This window comes from Syngnathus typhle, linkage group LG9 (genome assembly GCF_033458585.1).
Source record: "Syngnathus typhle isolate RoL2023-S1 ecotype Sweden linkage group LG9, RoL_Styp_1.0, whole genome shotgun sequence".
Lineage (NCBI taxonomy): Eukaryota > Metazoa > Chordata > Actinopteri > Syngnathiformes > Syngnathidae > Syngnathus > Syngnathus typhle.
This window is the reverse complement of record NC_083746.1, coordinates 13,499,107-13,519,103: the sequence shown is the minus strand read 5'-3', so window position 1 is coordinate 13,519,103 and position 19,997 is coordinate 13,499,107.

Sequence of the window (19,997 nt, the reverse complement as noted above, 5' to 3'; positions counted from 1 at the left end):
GGCGCCCAACGAGTGGAGGGGGGTTGTGAGTTAAGATTTATTAATAGATGTTTGCTCGCAGCTCCAAAACGAACCTGTGTGGAGTTTTTTCAGTTTTTTCTTCCTAGTAACTGTCATAATTCCACTCACTGATACAAACAAATGTCAGAACGGCCTTGAGTGACATAAAAACAGTCTCTTTAAGGTATAGAGTTTCCTAGAAAAGATCCTTTTAAAGCACGGGAGGATTAGAACTGTTTTGTGTCATAGTAAACGGTGACCGCTACCCCTTAGCACGTTGCTATAAGGATGAGTTTTGTTCGCAGAGTATTCGGCAGAACTTGCGAAAGCTAGAGGGGCCGGTACATGGGCACGTTTCTTGCGTGGCGGTACATTGAAACGTAGAAAGTGCATCCTGCCGTTGAGAGCATCAATTAGCGAGGCGTGAGTTCTCAAATTGGTGTTCTGAGTAGAGGCGACGCAAAAGGCGCCGTTGAGTAACTAAGAGCTGTATCGTCCCTATTCCGAGTGCACACGGAAAGGCTTCGAAAGGAGACAGCTCGAACCTACAACAATTTTTTGGAGGCGGCTTGTGAAGCGAAGCTGGCCTCCAGAGTTTGCTAAATACATAGTAAAGCTGGCATGGGAGCGGCGCCTCGCTGTGTAGTGTGTGCGCTTTTTGAGGAAGGAGTATTAGAGAATGAAAAAAAGGAAAAAGCTAAAGAGGAAGAGCAGAGCAGGCCGTTTGCTCGGTGGGGGCTGAGTGTCCTCGGGGAGAGTGTTAAAGCGACAGTCTGTGTTTCCCACAGGGTGTTTTGAAGCGGGGAGAAGATGACATTTGCGCTGCGTTGCTTGTTTGTTTCTATGTTGTCTGTCGGTGTTATGTGTTGTAAGACAAAACTGGCTATAATGGTGCACTGAAGAATATTCTGGACTGTAGTTTGTCTGGTTTGCACCACAAAATGGGAGAAAATAAAAAAGTGGGGGGATTAGTTGTTTACAGGAACTGGTCTAGCCCTAATAGATTTTTTTATTATTTTTTTTATTTTCCCCTTTTTTTTTTTAGGACAGAGAGCTTTCTGTCTGAAATAGGATGAAGCAAAATTATGAAATAAAGACATTCCAATCCTTAAGTCAGGAGAACTAGTTGATTGGCTGTGTCAAGACTATACAAGTATTTGCACAGGAAAATAAGAGAGATTAGGTTATATAAAGTTGAGGCAGCAAGAATTTTGATTAATCCATTGGCAGCTGTTTTTTTTTTTTTTAATCCATTTTTTTTCTTTTTAGGGAAGTGAGTTTGAGAGAGGAAAAAGAGGAAACAGCTGTCTCGAAAAAGGGAACTGTCGACAGCCTTGAGTAAGACCTCTGAGGGTTGCTGACTTAGAAGAAGCTGAACATTTGGTAAGTTTTTCTTTTTTTTCTTTCTTCAAAATTGTAAACATTTTTGCTGTGAACAATCAGGAGATTATTGAAAAGTGACTGAAGAATATGTGCCAGCAAAAAATGTTGTGGAGGCATTCCAATTGCCACAAAAAGAAAGCTATATGCATGTGTCCAGCACACAAACACACACACACAAGACTGATGAGATGTCAAAAGGAAACGAGTTGCAGACAGGCCCGCAGAAGCAGACACTGCGAAAAGAGACGGATCAAGAAAGGATGGAGACCTGAAAGCTCATTGGGGCTTCATCCCTAAGAGGGGTTACCGACGTTGGGGAAGAACGCCCGGTGACGCACAGGCAAGAGAAATTGCTCCCACAGTGCTGGAAAGACTGTTGGAGGTTGTGAACAGACACGCAGGGAGCGTGAGAGTCATAACCGACAGCCATTATGGTGAAGAAGCCCTCATAGACATTTTGGCCATTTGGGAAGAACATGACTACGGGGGTGTGAAAGGAAGACCGGATGGGCCCTAGGAGGGGGCCTGCTGGAAGAATGAAGGTTCATCGAAACGTCCAAGAAAGGATAATTATAGTTGTAGGAGTTGAGAAATGGGACAAGACCCCTCGTGGAAAGTGGTCCCATATGTGAGTCCGTGAAGAATGTGGTGACGGCCGTACATGAAGCCATAGGGCACGGAAGAGCGGTGCCTACACGGAAGGAGTTGGAGAAGCTGGAGCTCTGGATTTCCGAAAGTGCAATTCGTGCTGCCTTGCATGAACTGTGTAACAGGTACAGCACAGGTTGCAGACGACAGCGAACAGACGGATTGACTTTCAAGCACTGTGCCATGGGGGCCAGTATGTCGCTGGACCCATGTGAGTTGACAGCACAAGAGGTGTGCTTGTGGACTCCTTGTCAAGACATGAAGGGCTGGAAGCAGTGAGAAGAGCCGACGCCAACAATAATCGTGAGCGGGATCAAGACGCTTGAAGAATAAAATCCAGAGGGTGAGCAGTTGAAACCATTGTCAGCTGACCCGATTCGAGCTAAGATGTAACCAAAAGAACCAGATTACAGCTGACAATTTAGCTGTCCCCGCCTTGGTGTGTTTGGCCGCATGCAAAGGTGCAGTTATCATACGAAGAAAACAGAACGGAAAAATGGCCGGTTGGGCCCTGGACCTGCTGAGAAGAGCCACACGGGGCTGTGTCCTTAGGCGATGACTCTTTTTATTGGAACAGGGACGACGAAACACCGTGTGAGCATTTGTGAGCATCGTTGTCAAGTGGAAGGAGTCTGAAGTAAAGACCCAAGCCTCCAGGAGGAAGACGACATCGGTGCTTCGGAGGCAAGACACGTGACACTTTTGGCGACTCCCGGAGCCTCTGCGGCCCCGGGTCTCCAGATGTTTTGCAAGATAAATAGGTGACCGGTGAGTGTGTAGGCTTACTGTCCCAGCGATGTTGAGTTGATGGAATAACTCCTCAGCAACAGTGATATAGAATGGTGCAAATTTAGACAGGTAAATTTGGTAGTTTTAACGCACCGGCCAACTTTGCTAATCTTACATTATATTTGACTTGCAAATGTAAGTGGAGGATAAATTTGTTCGAAGAAGTCTCTCTTCTAGGAGGGGGAGAGTCAAGCACAATGGTACAGCAATGCCTAGTGTCCCGTTACCCAAGACTAAATTCAGCAATCATTGAGAGAAGAAAGCAAAAAACAAAAAGGGAAATACTGGAGGAATTTGAATCCCCGGCCCCAACTTCCTCCCCTTTTTCAAATTATGAACGTCTTCTTAACAGGGCTCCAAAAAGCCTGTCTAGGAAGGCATTGGAGAGTGTCAAAAAGAATTAGATAGAATAAGTCCTGATTCTATAATTTTGAAGGAGTTAGTAATGATAACTTCCTCCTTTTCAAATTGTAAACATCTTTTTAACAGGGCTCCAAAAAGCCTGTTTAGGAAAGCATTTGTCAGAGAGTGTCAAAGTATAATGTAGAAAGGTTTTGTAATAGCAACTTCCATTTTATTTTTGTGTTTTATTTTGGAAGCAAATGTGAGCGAAACACCTGCCGGCCAGTCCCTCTGCCATGCGGAGGGATTGACCGTTCTATGTTCTAAACTTGTGCGTCTATGTGTTTCAGACAAGTACGTGCTTTGAATGCACCCAGGTGCATTCTTAGTAGATTGAATCTGTCGAAATTTGCCTGGACGGTCGGAAGGTTGTGGTGAGCTGTGGCTTTCCCACATCCCCGCCGTCTTTAAATGGCTTGCCCCTAATGTCAAGCAAGGAGAGCAGGCTGAGTGGAGCGGCTTAGATTGGGTGGCTACTCTGACACAGCCCACCGAGACCATGAGTTGTCCTCGTTTTGAGACAGAGTGATATCCTGTCGCACCATCTGGCCTCTGGTTCACATGGCTTAGGGCCACCTGGACGGTTCACAATGCTTCACGTCCCACTGGCGGTGTGGCCGGTGTGTGGCTGTTAGCCTGGCTCATCGACTTTTGTCCAAAGACTTCTACACCCGAGTAGAGGGACCCGATGCTGCTCCTGTCGTGGCTGTGTGACCCTCCCCTCGGCGCGGAGGACCTTGCCTCGGACATTGGTCCGGTGACGGCTTCTTCTTCGAGCCATCACTGAGGGGGGCGTCGACGTCAACATCGACAACAATGGCAACGGCAGCGACGACGACATCAGCGTCCGTCACGGCGGCCTGTTCATTCAGGACCGCGTGGAGCGCTTGCTTTGGACCCGGGAGGGGCTTGCTATCCCGCTGCCTCAGCCCGCCCGACGAACTACTCCCTGATTCCTCTGCTGGAAAAGTTGTGGACATATATATATATATATTTTTTTCCGAGGACGAGATGCCAAAGTGGCTCCCAACTGTGGTGGGGGGGTTATGTTGCCTGTACCGAAATTCATGGGGGGGGATATCAAGTGACATGGTGGTACGAGATGGTGTAAACTTAGGTAGTGAATTTGGCCCAGGCACATTGGCTATCCCAAAACATGTAGTAGTTCAAAATTTCACCAGGAGATGGTGTTAAAGCTTGACATAGGGGTGACCTGATGGAAATTAACAAATATAATAAATCAAATAGGAGGAGACCCCCGGGGACGACCCAGGAAGCGCTGGAGAGACTATGTCTCTCAGCTGGCCTGGGAACGCCTTGGGATCCCCCGGGATGAGCTAGATGAAGTGGCTGGGGAGAGGGAAGTCTGGGAGTCCCTCCTGAAGCTGCTGCCCCCGCGACCCGACCCCGGATAAGCGGAAGAAGATGGATGGATGGATGGACTTGCAATTCTTTTTCTTGCTTATTCATTAAATCTCTTCTTAAGCCTTAATTCGGTATTGATTATTTCGTATTAACTATGTCGAGCATGGTTTTATATGCGGTAATTATAACTTTAAAATGTCTTTATTTTCCTATCATAGTCATTCTTTAAATCCGTTCAATTCTTTTTAAAGTGAAGACAGCTTTAATCCTTAACATCAGGAATTGTCAGATCCGCAACAGATTCCGCGGGCCTGGCTACAATGAGTGTGGTGATGAGGGGTACACCTTGCAGGTTCCTTTTGATATGTAATGACACATTGGGTGAATGTGTCAGGGGGGAGTGGTAAAACAGAAATGGATGAGTAGGTTTCAATTTGTAATTGTGATATACAAAGTATTTTTTTTTCCAAATTCACTAGTTTTTAAGCTTTAACAGGACATGCCAGAATTCAACTAGCAGTGATGGAAGGAGCAGAAGAAGCATCTTGAAAGAAAGGGAGTTAACGGGAGACAACAACCTGGAATGGATGCGAAGCGTGGTAACAATTTAGTGACAATAAGGTTTAAGGTTTTTCAATGACAAAGTACGAAGGACAAATCATACAGTGATTAGGGAGTGGACAGTGGCACAATACACAACGAAAGTTTGGAAGGTCATTGAATGTCAGAGGACGACGGGGCCAGAGACAAGGAATGGGGAAATTTCTGAACGTGTGACGGCATTAAAGCTGCTATTAGAGGGCAAATGTTTTATTATACATTTTAGGACGATTAGTTTGCATAAAGAATAATGAAAGTATTTGAGTGGTTGTACCGTTTTGGTAAGATTACATGAGCGTTGTTTCAGAATGATGACTGATTTGAACAGTGAGGTGGCTCGAACATAAGGCACACGGATACATAAAGGTACAGATCTAGGAAACTACAGTATTGTGAGGGGTACCGGTTTGACAATGCTACGCATCTTTAAACTGAAGAAGGATTTTGGGGGTGAAAAATAGTATTTGGACGGGAAAAAGAGCGGTTGAAGTGACATGACTGACGGGACTTCAGAAAGATGGCAGTGTGATTGAGACAGTGACATCTGCGGCAGGAAAGGCTACCAGGAACAGGTAGAATTTACATGGTGACTGGGGGGATCTAGCAACGCTGTCGGCACGACGAGAAACGAGGGTAATGATTTATAAGTCCTGGAGTGTTTGTTTGTTTGTTTGTTTCAGGGACCGCGTGGGCCTCTGGAAAAGAGGGGTAGGTGTCGGGAGCCCTCGGGCGTTCTGATGAGATTTCGATGATTGACACAGCTTTTTCCTCGTTGCCCCATCACCGCAAAATAATTATTTGAGGGGGCCGGTAACACTGGAGCTATCGGGTTGTGTTGTCCCGCCAGCGGTGGCCGACTGGGCCGGAAGGACGTCCGGCCTGGGCTGCTGCCTTTGCCATTATGACTCCACATGTTCGCACTGTTAACGTCACTTGATACAGACAGTAGCTTTAGCTTGTCATAGGTCGCCTGGCTGCTGACCGGGGTCTTGCACGGGATTCAACGGCCATCATAAGCAACAGGAGGACATTGAACGGACAGCCGGCCCGGGACAGGGCCGTCTACTACTAGTGCTATTCCCCACTGACGGCTCAGTGGACTGGATTTCATATCTGCGCGCGCTTGTGCATGCAACAAGGGGTTTACCGTTTTTTCCATGTATAATGCGCAAAATTTAGCTAATTTATTGTCTTAAAATCCGGGGTGCGCATTATACATGGGTACAATTAAAAAAAAAAAAAAAACTTTTTTTACACCTCCCATCTCACCCGCAAGGCGACCACGATTGTGAGTGATGTGAGTCACCCCGCTCACTCTTTGTTCGAGCTTCTGCCCTCTGGGAAGAGGTACAGAAGCCTGCGCTCCCGCACCACCAGACTCTCAAACAGCTTCATACTCCAGGCTGTCAGGATCCTGAACTCGCTTCCCCGTTATGCGTAGCGTCCTGTACTTTTACTGTCTGTATGCACATTGGCTCTTATTTGTTGTGTTATCTGTTTATTTATTATTACTCTTATTATTTATTGTTTGTGCCTTCTTGTTTTTTATATTGCGTCGTTTACTTGTATGTCTATCGTGTAATATGTCTTGTCACCGTGGGATAGAGCAAACGTAATTTCGATCTCTTTGTGTGTCTCGGCATGTGAAGACGTTGACAATAAAGCAGACTTTGACTTTTGACTTTGAATTATACATGGAAAAAAACGGTAATTTTCTTGCATGCTTTGACGATTCGTTTTCATATACCTCACTGTGTTACCTCGTTGTTTTTTGCCATGTTATTTACTTTGTTATGTGACCTCATTTGTTTACCCCGTGGCATGTTTACCATACGACATTGCATTTTGAACAATTTTTATTTGAGGGTCGTGGTTCTGTTTGTTGCTGTGTTTGGGGCTCATGCTACGCTTTGTGAAATGTGGTGTGTGCCGGAGCTCCCTTCACCTGGCTCTCGCCAGATGAGAGCCGTCTCCGGGGGTGTAGAATGGGTCTCCCTCTTTTTCCTCGTCATTAGATTGGCGAGTTTTTTTCGACGGCGGTCCGGCAACTTTTTGGGGCTTCTAACGGGCCACAGCAAACTTTTCCTCTCCAAAGTGATGGCGTTGGTGATATATTACCAAAGGGGGGTGTGCGGACGGCGTCAATCAGTTAATGGAGTTGGGGGATTCGATCTTGGTCAAATGTGGTTCTTGAGAGGCCTCAGATTGCTGTCAGGGAGGAATTTGATATTAAATTAGGTTGAGCTCTCCGAGTTAGTGTAACCTTAAGTAGCATGCCTTGAGCATGATTTAGGATGAGACGAATAAGTCCAAATTGTAGATGAAAACCATAAAATGGTTGGGGGAAGGTTTTTGGATGTACCGATGTCATTTCTTGTCGAGTTGTTGCCGGGGCACTTGTTGTGGCCTGTTAGAGGGGAATGTTGTGTCTTTTTATTCTGGTATCATGCTTATGCATGTTTATCTCACTAGTAAGCCTAAGTGTGACGGGGTCATGTTTGGGTCAGGTTTGTGTGGGATTGTTTGGGGGCTTGTAGGCTCGTTGGCGCCAGACACATCTGGTTTCCATTAACAACTGCTAAGATACACACCGTGTAGAGTTAAGGAGGCGGACTGCGGGGTCAGCCAACAGCCCCATCTGCGCGCTCCCGCGTGGAGGGAAGCGCAAGAGTATAAGCTTCAGGGCGAGAGTAGACAAAGGGACTCGACATCTGGGCTTGGGCGCGAGACACTTCTCTCTGACATCGGTTGAATAAAATCTTTCCCCAATCAGCCATGTGTGACTGAAGTTTTCCTTCCCCAAGCCAGCCACTTTTTCACCATTTTGTTTGGAAGACCAGCTGACCATCGAAGAGAATTCACCACAAAAACGAAATTATCTATTTGTTTATGTATCTATTTAGTATCCAATATTGTAAAGTTATCAGTGCACAAATCATTTATTTACATATACACCGTTTTAAATGGGGGGTGGTGGGGGAACATATTCTCACGGGGCACTTGTGAGGATGTGTTCCTCCCTGTAACTTGGGCTAAAAATGAGGCAACATGTTCAAATTTGCCACACTACCTGAACAGACCCCCAGAAAGACAGAAAAAAGTCAGTTTAGGTCCAGGTCTCACCTTTCTCTAAAGGGGGGGGGGGACATATTCTCACGGGGCCACCGTGATGATGTGCTCCCCCCCTGTAACTTGAGCTAGAAATGAGGCAACCTGTTCAAATTTGCCACACTACCTGAACAGACCCCCAGGAAGACAGGAAAAATCAATTTGGAGTCCAGGACTCACCGTTCTCAAATTGAGGGAGGGGGGAACATTTCCTCACGGGGCCGCCGCGAGGATCTGTTCCCCCCCTGTAATTTGGCCTAGGAATGAGGGAACTTGTTCAAATTTGCCACACAACCTGAACAGACCCCCAGAAAGACAGAAACAAAGCCTGTCGATGTCCAGGACTCACCGTTCTCAAAACTGAGGGGGGGGGGAACATTTCCTCACGGGGCCGCCGTGTGGATCCGTTCCCCCACTGTAATTTGGGCTAGGAATGAGGGAACCTGTTCAAATTTGCCACACAACCTGAACAGACCCCCAGGAAGACAGAAACAAAACAGTTGGAGTCCAGGACTCACCATTCTCAATGTGAGGGGGTGGGAACATATCCTCACGAGGCCATGAAGACAGAAACAAAGCCTGTCGATGTCCAGGACTCACCATTCTCAAAAGTGAGGGGGGAACATTTCCTCACGGGGCCGCCGTGTGGATCTGTTCCCCCCCTGTTATTTGGCCTGGGAATGAGTGAACCTGTTCAAATTTGCCACACAACCTGAACAGACCCCCAGGAAGACAGAAACAAAGCCAGTCGATGTCCAGGACTCACCGTTCTCAAAATGGGAGGGGGGCACAAATTCTCACGGGTTGACATTTTTTATAGAGTTCCTGATACAATTTTTATCCCCCCCTCCCCATCACCTGTCACTTTGCTTGGGACAAAAGGAGCCTTCAGAACTGAAATTTCTTCTCAATTATTCATTCAAATCAGTTCACTCAAATCATTGTCGTTATGAAAGATTTGATCACAAAACGTGTGGCTTTTTCTTAAATCAACACGTTTGACATTGCTATAGTGTTTTAAAGCATTTTAAAGCAAATTAATAAATGCGACAATATTAATTTGCTTTGGAAATATCTGCGTAATAAAATGGATGGATGAATGATGATCATAATTAAGTATAAAGTCTCCTTTGTAATATATACTCACGGTACCCAAAAAGAGGATTTTTTTTGCATCGAGGTTTATCCAAAGAGCTCACGTAATTATATCGTTGCTTTTTGGTGAAGTGAATGAGTGTTCCATCTGTGCGACTGGTCTTTGAATTTAACCCGCTTCAACGGCAGAACGCGAATGAACTTAAAGACATCAAATGAGAATAATCCTTTCTAAAAAATTAAAATTGACTGACGCAAACATGAGTTCTTCATGTTTTTATTGAAAACAACATAGTGCTGACGCCGTACGGCATCGGTTTTTCGCTTTCCAAACAAGGTGTGTGCGCTCCCGCGGCAGGGGGAACAAAATCTCACGGGGGAACCAAATCAAGCACAACACCTGTTGAGAGACTGTTGCCAACGGATCAGTGTCCAGGTGTTGTATTATAGAAAGAAATGTATGAATTACCCGAGCCAATTACCGTTTTTTTCCGTGTATAGTGCGCCCCCATGTATAGTACGCACCCCTAACAATGGCATGCTGATGCTGGAAAAAAGCTTGTACCCATGTATAATAGGCACCCAATCTTTATGAATTTTTTTTAATTTTTTTTTTAATTTTTTTTTTTTTTTAAGTCCCAAAGATCGTCACACACGCAGGGAGGCAATGGGTCCCATTTTAAAAGTCTTTGGTATGGTCTTAACTAGGTTGGATGTCATTTTTTTTGTTGGCGTTGATTTCTCCGACTGCCCCTAAACGCACCACCGCGCTCCGTGCGCACACGGCGGCTCTGTATGGGAGAGACGTTGAAGAGGAATAAAAACACCCTTGGAAACCAAAACTTGCCCCTCGTCGGGACTCGGAGCCGCAACAAATGTTTCGGATTTGTGTAGGGTACATTGTGACAGACGGCAAACTAGCAGGTGATCGAGCGAGCGTCTGATACAAGAGCATTGCGGTCGTATGGAGCGTGTTTGAAATGAACAGCAGAGACGAAAGGAACAAGGCAAAGTGTTGTGAAATAAAATATTACCTGTAATACGCATTTTGTTATTTGCTGATTGAAACTGCTAATTAAACTGTGAATTGAAACTAATAGGTGGAGAACTGAACTCTCGCTCTTTATATAGCTGACGTGTCTTGCGCAACCGTTCTGCGCATCTGTAATGGCGGCCTCCGTATGACGTCCGGTCCGCGATGGAGATTAAAAAACAAACAATATTTGACAATAACACACCATCGAGGATTGCACCATCGCATCAAACGATGTGTCGTCAATTATGAATTTTACTAAGTGTGTTGGGCAGGATGGCTGAATGCGATGCGCGATTGACAACAAACAAGAAGAAAGGTGAGTTTTATTTCGGGGGAGATTTGTCATGTCTCGTCCCCAGTTTTGCTATGTGTCTAGGTTGCCATAGTTTCTGTTCGTATCACCCCGCTCTTCCTGTGTCACCTCAATCGATGTAACGTGTTTTGTATTTAAGTCCTGTCTGCCCCTCGCTCACCGTTGGATCATTGCATGTGTTACTGTCATTCTGTTCCTGTCTTTGGTAATGTCACCCTGTCTTTTTGTTCCACGACTTTGTCGGTCAGTCCTGTTGTTGGTTTTGTTGTACCATGACTTTATTTAAAAAAAAAAAAAAAAAAAAAAATTTTTTTTTTTCTTTGTACCCATGTATAATACGCACCCCAGATTTTAGGACAATAAATTAGTAAAATATTGCGCACTATACACGGAAAAAAACGGTATTAATATTATATTTTTTTCTTTTTTTGGGGGGGGGCGTTGTGTAGTTTTATTGTTTGATGTATATGGGTTGTTTCCACGGGATGTCGTAACATAGAGAAAAATGTTTGCGTTGCCGTTGTCGACGTTACCCTGTGTTTACTTGATTGTTTTTTGTCTGGTGTAATGTGAGGTGTATTGCTTAGTTGTGTGTGTTATTGAAGTAAAACCAAAACAACAAAAAAACGGATCAGTGTGTATGTGGGGGGGGGGACGATTCGTTGAACGATTTGTTTGAACAAATCCTTTGAGTGAACTGATTCTAAAGATTCAGTTCACTTAAAAGAACTGGAATGCACACCACTAACAAGTCCCCAGTGCAACACATTAAGTAAACTTAGTAGTGTCCCAAGTGAAGTCAATCACAATTAGGAAAATAAATTCTTAACATAAAATATGCATACAAATTAACAGAAAATCAACTTGGCAAATTTAGCTTGACCAATAATAAATCAAACAAATTGGGAGAGGGACCCTCCCATCTGTGGTCTCTTCTCAAGGTTTCTCATTTCCCCTAGCTGGAGTTTTGAGATTTTCCTTGCCCTCTTGGTAGTTTAAGATCAGGGGATGTTTGAGAATATTTGCCATTTTTCACATGTCCTGATTGTTGTTAGTCACCTAAATGTTTAACAGAGGCTGTGATTTACCGAAGTCAAATTCCTTGTTTGGCACGTTCAAACATGGCGAATAAAAAACTCTTGAATCTTGAAATTGACAAATTTGCAATTGCAAAATTTTGTGTTCAACAACTGCTTACGACCATACTAGCCTGAGAACGCCCAATCTCATCTGATCTCAGAAGCTAGGCATGGTCGGGCCTGGTTGGTACGTGTATTGTTGTTAGATGTAACAAAGACGTCTCACACGTAATCATTATAAGTATTTTCTCTTTTTAGGTCCTTCAATGGTACACTTTACGGGAGGCTGTCAACTGTCTCTTTTTACGACAGTTCCTGCTATCAGTACATCTTCCCCTTCCATGAGAACAACATATTCTTGAAAGAACTTATTATGGAAAAGAACCCACAATAATAGGTATATGAAACAAGCAAAAAAGGTATATGAAACAAGCAGAGTAAACTGAGCATTCAAAACATCTGCATATCATTTAAGAACACATCTGCAAGTGAATTATGAAAGCTACCCACCCCCCAAGAGTCAGTGATTGTTATTCTTAATAGTCCATCCCTACAGGTCCAGTTTAACCACAGGCTTTCTGATCCGCTCAGCCCTGCACAGCTGAACAGGGTGGTGCGTCATCTCGGAGTTGTCCCTTCCTCTCACGTCTGCGTTGCACAGAACATCTGTTGCATTGTCACGATCCTGTCCTTCATCTTCGTGCTCTCTTGCGCTTATCTCTGACTTGCTTGGCCTGCCTGGACTCATCCTGTGGTTGCCATAGCTCCTTGGTTTTCAGTAGATGCCTCCTGTTTCTGCGATAGATATCACCATTTTCTGTCATGACATTGTATGATCTGGGAGCAACTTTCTGCAACACGACGGTTCTATGATCCCACGACCCAGGTCGTCCATCCATGCGAACTACCTCCTTCTCTTGCAGTGGCACTAGAACTTTCGCTATGCGGTCATGACATGTCTTTTGTCTATGTTGTAGGATCCTGGATTTACCTGCCCAAACCTCATCTCCGTTTACGGGTGTGTTTGTATGGTAACTGGGCAGTCTGGTACGGATCTTGTGGCCCAGGAACAACTCAGAAGGTGACTTGCCACTTTCCAGGGTGGCTGCTCTATACGACATCAGAGCCAAGTATGGGTCAGTATTGCTACGTGCTGCCTTTTTCAAAAGTCTCTTCACTGTCTGTACTCCTTTCTCTGCCTTACCGTTGGACTGTGGATAAAGAGGACTGGAGGTCACATGATTGAACTCATATTCCGAAACAAATCTCCGAAACTCATGACTAGCATAGGCAGGGCCATTATCCGAAACCAGAGTTAGCGGAATGCCCTGCCTGGAAAAGATTGCCTTTGATTGTGTTATCACAGCTCTAGATGTGATGCTGGGTAATAGATACATTTCAGGATAGTTTGAATAGTAATCTATTACGAGCAAATAGTCCTTGCCCTCATATTGAAATAAGTCAGTTCCAACCTTCTCCCACGGGTGTGACGGTAGCTCAGTGGGAATAAGGGGCTCCTTTGTTTGCTTGTACTGATACTCCTGGCATGTAGCACAGTCACTAACCAACCTGTCAATGTCAATGTTCCTATTTGGCCAGTAGAAGACCTCGCGTGCTCTTCTTTTAGATTTTTCTGCACCCAGGTGCCCTTCGTGAATGCTGGTGAGCATTTCTCTTTGCATGGCTGTGGGCACCACAATCCTGTTGCCTCTGAGCAGAAGTCCATCTACCACAGAGAGCGCTGACTGGAAGTGATAATATTGCATACCCGACCCCTTCTTCCACTCCTCATTTAAATTTTCGATCACCCTCCAGAGCAGGGGTGGCCAACCAGTCAGAGACTAAGAGCCACATTTTTTACTGTCATCGCAAAGAGCCACAACATACACATGAGCACACGTGAACACCCCCCCCCACACACACAAACATGCACACGCACGCACACACACACACGTACGCACACACACACACACGCGCGCACACACACCTCTGCTCAGCCAAATTTATTGTGACATTATTATGTCACGCATCAACATGATAATGACAAATTGACTCCTACAGTACTAAAACCACACAGACCAAAGACCACATTTTCAACAATGAACGTTGTGTGCATTGTCTCACACAGACAAACTCTCAGTTCAACAAATTCCACAAACAAAAACATACGTTATTTCACCTACTATGTGTGGCGGGACAGACCATTTGTTTTAGTTTGTCGTTTTCAGGAGACAAGATTTCAATAACGTCACTGAGGCATTTATTAACGAACTCCACTTCATTGTATGGCTTTTTAGCCCGTGCAATGTTCCAAGCCAGTTGAAACAATGCAAGTGTGACAGTCTCTGAGTGCTTCGTAATTGTTTTGAAAAACTGTAACTATTTTTCTGCCTGACTTTTCAAAGTGTCCAAACTTGTGCTTGCGAAATTCAGTCCCTTTTGCAAAGTCCTTATCGATATTGGCATGAAGTGAGCTGAAGTGGCGCTGAACATTTGAAGCTTTTAAATGCGCTAATGACGTCCGACATATCAGGCAGAATGGCTTGCCATTGCGTTCAACAAAAAACAACTTTAACTCTGTTAAAAACGTCCTGTGTTCATCGTTATATATTCGTTTAGCTGTGCATTTTTTCCTTGCCATTTTGGCCGAGTTGGCCACCCCTGGTGTTAGAAAAATGTATATATGTATGTTATCATGCGTTCTCTAATCAATGCCTTACTGCAATATTACTGCAATATATGCTTGCTGTTTGGCCTTGCTGTTTTTATGATGTACCACAGAAGGACAGTTCCTTTCTAACAAAGACCACTTTGTTGGACAACATGCCAACATGCTGTCTTGCCCCAGATGAACCTCCAAGTGACCATTAAAGTCAGGGTTTTCCTAACTATCTTTATCGTAAGATTAGGTTGGAATGTATATAACCAGTAATAAATAACTTAGCTTTTTGCATCCTACACAATGTCGTAAAACTTCCCTTGCTATGTTTTAACTAGAGGTCAAAGGTTTTTTCTTTTGTATCCAGTCCACTCAAACTCCTCTTCCCAGATGTTCTTATCAGTATGTAAACATCTAGTGTCTCACACTGTGGGTAGGGCAAATCCAAATAAAAAGAGCGGGAGTGCCTACAGATTTTTAGTGTGTGTAGAGATTGTCTCAAGCTATCTGTACTGCACTCCTCGCGAGAAAAGACTTAATATTCTGTCTCACTTGTGGTTTGTTTGCTGTTGCTCTTCTATTCACTTATTCAATCAGCAAAATAAACCTGACACCTGGCTTAGCGTCTTGTCAGCTTTTCTGGACCTAATGGGCCCCCGTAGTCACAGTCGCCATTCATTAAAAAGCCAGCAAAACCAATCGCTCTGCCCTGTGTTCATCGTCATATATTCGTTTAGCTGTGCATTTTTTCCTTGCCATTTTGAGAGCAAAATTGACACTCCTCAAATGGGTTTGTCCCTCCTCCTTTGCGGGATTTCTCCTCACGCGCGTTTGACCAAAATACCATATTGAACTCAAGCGAAGCAAATACGCACGAAAAATAAACACAAATGTTGATATGAACGTAAAAGAGCCGCATGAAACCAGCCAAAGAGCCGCATGTGTCACGGTGCGGAGTAGAGAAATGGAGCAGGGCGACCAAGTGCAGCTTGGACCAGGGTTTATTGCAGCAAACTCAAAAGACTCGGCAAACTGACGTGACTAATATGGAAGTTTATCTGTGCCATCGGATTTTGAATTCGAATTTGTAGCACTGAATTTTTTTACATCCAATTTTTAACACTGAATTTTTTTTTGCATCTAAATCAGACTTTGAATTTTAAAAGCCATCGAATTTCTAGCACTGAATTTTTTTTTCCTAAGACATTTTTTTCAATGTCTCAAAAAATTCAGTGTCAAAAAATTCCATGTCTTAAAAAATTCAGTGTCAAAAAATTCGACATCTCAAAAAATTCAATGTAAAAAAATTCAATGTCTAAAAAAATTCAGTGTAAAAAAATTCGATGTCTCCAAAAATTCAGTGTAAAAATATTCAGCGCGGACATCCGGGGTAACCAAGGGAGAAGTAATCAATCCCTGTATCAAATCATCCAACGTTCAGCCAATCAAGTTACGCTCCATTGGTCATGTGACGTCGAAACAGGAACGTCGTGAAGTTCAAGTTCATTACAGTATTACAGTATTAACTGTTACTGTTACCTTTGAACTTCACGACGTTCCTGTTTCGACGTCACAGTGCTAGAAATTCGATGGCTTTTAAAATTCAAAGTCTGATTTAGATGCAAAAAAAATTCAGTGTTAAAAATTGGATGTAAAAAAATTCAGTGCTACAAATTCGAATTCAAAATCCGATGGCACAGATAAACTTCCATAGACTAAACAAAAAACTAACAAGACTAACAGACCAAATCGTGAAACAAAAGACAGGAACCAAACAAACCGTGACCGTGAGACATGCATTGTCCACATCTTACGCACAATGCTCCGACGGGGAGTGACCCGCAAACATAACTTAAATACATCACAGGTAACGAGAGGCAGGTGCGTGTGGTTACATTAATCAAGGGCACATAGGAAGGGAGGGGCGAGCACACAGACACATAACCAAAACTGGAGACGAGGCATGACAGAACCCCCGCCACAAGGGACGGCTCCCAACGTCCCAAAAACCCAACCCCCCACGGCGGCACGCGGGGGGGCAGAGCGCCGCACTCGGGCGGCGACTAGGGGCAGAGCGCCACACTCGGGCGGCGACTAGGGGCAGAGAGCCGCACTCGGGCGACGACTAAGGGCAGAGAGCCGCACTCGGGCGGCGACTAGGGGCAGAGAGCCGCACTCGGGCGGCGACTAGGGGCAGAGAGCCGCACTCGGGCGGCGACTAGGGGCAAACAGATCCGCACTCCGGCGGCGACTAGGGGCAAACCGATCCACACTCGGGCGGCGACTAGGGGCAAACCGATCCGCACACGGGCGGCGACTAGGGGCAAACCGATCCGCACTCGGGCGGCGACTAGGGGCAAACAGATCCGCACTCGGGCGGCGACTAGGGGCAAACAGATCCGCACTCGGGCGGCGACTAGGGGCAAACAGATCCGCACTCGGGCGGCGACTAGGGGCAAACAAATCCGCACTGGGGCAGAGACTAGGGGCAAACAGATCCGCACTCGGGCGGCGACTAGGGGCAAACAGATCCGCAGTCGGGCGGAGACTAGGGGCAAACAGATCCGCACTCGGGCGGCGACTAGGGGCAAACAGATCCGCACTCGGGCGGCGACTAGGAGCCAAAAAACGCACTCGGGCGGCGGATTGGGCAAACGGAACCACAATCGGCGGCGACTTGGTCAAACAGAACCGCAATTGGCGGCGACTTGGGCAAACGGAACCGCAATCGGCGGACACCCGGGGAAACAGAGCCACAATCGGCGGACACCCGGGGAAACAGAGCCGCAATCGGCGGACAGCCGGGGAAACAAAACCGCAATCGGCGGACACCCGGGGAAACAGAGCCGCAATCTGTGGACACCCGGGGAAACAGAGCCGCAATCGGCGGACACCCGGGGAAACAAAACCGCTATCGGCGGACACCCGGGGAAACAAAACCGCAATCGGCGGACACCCGGGGAAACAAAACCGCAATCGGCGGACACCCGGGGAAACAGAGCCGCAATCGGCGGACACCCGGGGAAACAGAGCCGCAATCGGCGGACACCCGGGGAAACAAAATCGCTATCGGCGGACACCCGGGGAAACAAAACCGCAATCGGCGGACACCCGGGGAAACAAAACCGCAATCGGCAGACACCCGGGGAAACAGAACCGCAATCGGCGGACACCCGGGGAAACAGAACCGCAATCGGCGGACACCCGGGGAAACAGGACCGCATTCGACGGCATTCGGGGAGTCCATGCCGCAATCGGCATTCTGGGAGGCGGAGTTGTGCGCAGCAGCAGGAGTCGAGCATGTTGCCTTCCTAGATGTGGGGTCGGGTGATGATCGCAGGTTCGGGCGCTGCTGGCACAAGGACCAACGGCGGCCGTGGGTCCAGCGTCGCTGGAGCAAAGTCCGATGGCAGCCGTCGAGCCGATGGCGCCGGGAGGAACCCTGATGGCGGCCGCGGATCTGGCGTCGCTGGAGCGAAGTCCGACGGCGGCCGCGAGTCTGGCGTCGCAGATGGGCGAAGTCCGATGGCAACAGCGGAGCCGGTCGCACCGGGAGGAACTCTGATGGCAGCCGCGAAGCCCATGGCGCTGGAACCTGCTTGAACGACGGGCGTGGATTGCGCGTCGCGGACAGGAGCTGATGCTGGAAGGTCCAAGCGCTGGTCGCTGTGATGGTCGGAGCATTCTGTCACGGTGCGGAGTAGAGAAATGGAGCAGGGCGACCAAGTGCAGCTTGGACCAGGGTTTATTGCAGCAAACTCAAAAGACTCGGCAAACTGACGTGACTGAACAACAAACTAACAAGACTAACAGACCAAATCGTGAAACAAAAGACAGGAACCAAACAAACCGTGACCGTGAGACATGCATTGTCCACATCTTACGCACAATGCTCCGACGGGGAGTGACCTGCAAACAGAACTTAAATACATCACAGGTAACGAGAGGCAGGTGCGTGTGGTTACATTAATCAAGGGCACACAGGAAGGGAGGGGCGAGCACACAGACACATAACCAAAACTGGAGACGAGGCATGACAGCATGCGACTCGCGAGCCGCGGGTTGGCCACCGCTGCTCCAGAGTATGAGGTCTTTCAGCGTTTCAGCTGCAATCTCAGACAATTGTTCCTGCGAGGCTGGCAATGCAGCATAGACCATGTTCACAAAAAGAGCCACGTCCCCTTCTGCCTCAGCATCATGTATGGCAGCAGGTGCAGCCCTGGACAGTGTACATTTGTGATCCTGGCACACAAGCAAGTTTGAAATCATAGCGCTGCAATTTCATCATTAATCTCTGTACCCGTGGCGACATGTCACACAGGTTCTTTTTAGCAATGCCAAGCAAAGGCTTGTGATCCGTCTCATGAATGACCCTCGGAAGTTCAATATGTGTATGTATGAAAATTTTCACATCCAAAGGCCAGACCCAGACCTTCCTTTTCTATTTGTGCATATCTGCACTCTGTAGCTGTCATTGAACGTGATGCATACGCCACTGGATGCCAAGCCCCCTCCTCCTCCTGGAGTACAGCACCCAACCCATCTTTCGAGGCGTCCGTAGAAACCTTCGTTCTCTTTTCAGGGCAGAACATTTTCAGAAGACGTTCACCTGCTAGAGCTCTTAACAGCTCCTTCCATTCCCGGTTATGTTCATGCGCCCACTGGAACACTGTCTCCCGATGTAATAGCTTCTTCAGATTAGCAGTTCTGACAGTAAAATTTGGCACAAATTTTCCCAGATAATTTATCATTCCAAGGGCTCTCTGTACCCCTTTTTTGTCCTTTGGCTTCTCCATGTAATGTATGGCTTTCACCTTCATCTCATCTGGTTGAACACCAGGTCTTGTCACCAAGGAACATGATTTCTCTGACACTGAACTGACATTGTTCCTTGTTTAATTTAAGTCCATAGTCCTGTATCCTCTTGAGTGTCTTCTCCAGTCTTGTGTCATGCTCTTTCTGAGTTGAGCCCCAGACTACCACATCATCTACATACACCCTCACCCCCTGCAGACCCTCAATAATTTGCTCCATAGCTCGGTGAAAATTTTCAGGGACAGAACTAATCCCCAAGGGCAAGCGTCGGTACGAATACCGTCCAAATGGAGTATTAAAGGTGCAAAGTTTAGCACTGTCTTCGTCAATCTTCAGTTGCCAAAACCCATGTGATAAGTCCATCTTAGAAAAGTATTTATCTACTGTCATTTCACTTATTATTTCTTCTCTTCTCGATATCTGATAGTGTTCCCTTTTAACGTTAGCGTTCAGATCCTTTGGGTCCATGCAAATGCACAGTTTGTCACTTTTCCTTAATCTGACACAGACAGTCAGTGGGCTCTTCCACTCTCTGTATGACTCCCAGACTCTCCATACGGTCCAGTTCTTCCTTGAGTCTGGTGTGGAGTACAACTGGGACCCTTTTGGGTGCGTGAATGACAGGTTGCACAGCCTCTCTCAGTTTGATGGAGTATGTTAAGGGCAGTGCTCCAAACCCTGAAAGGCATATGCATACTTGTACAC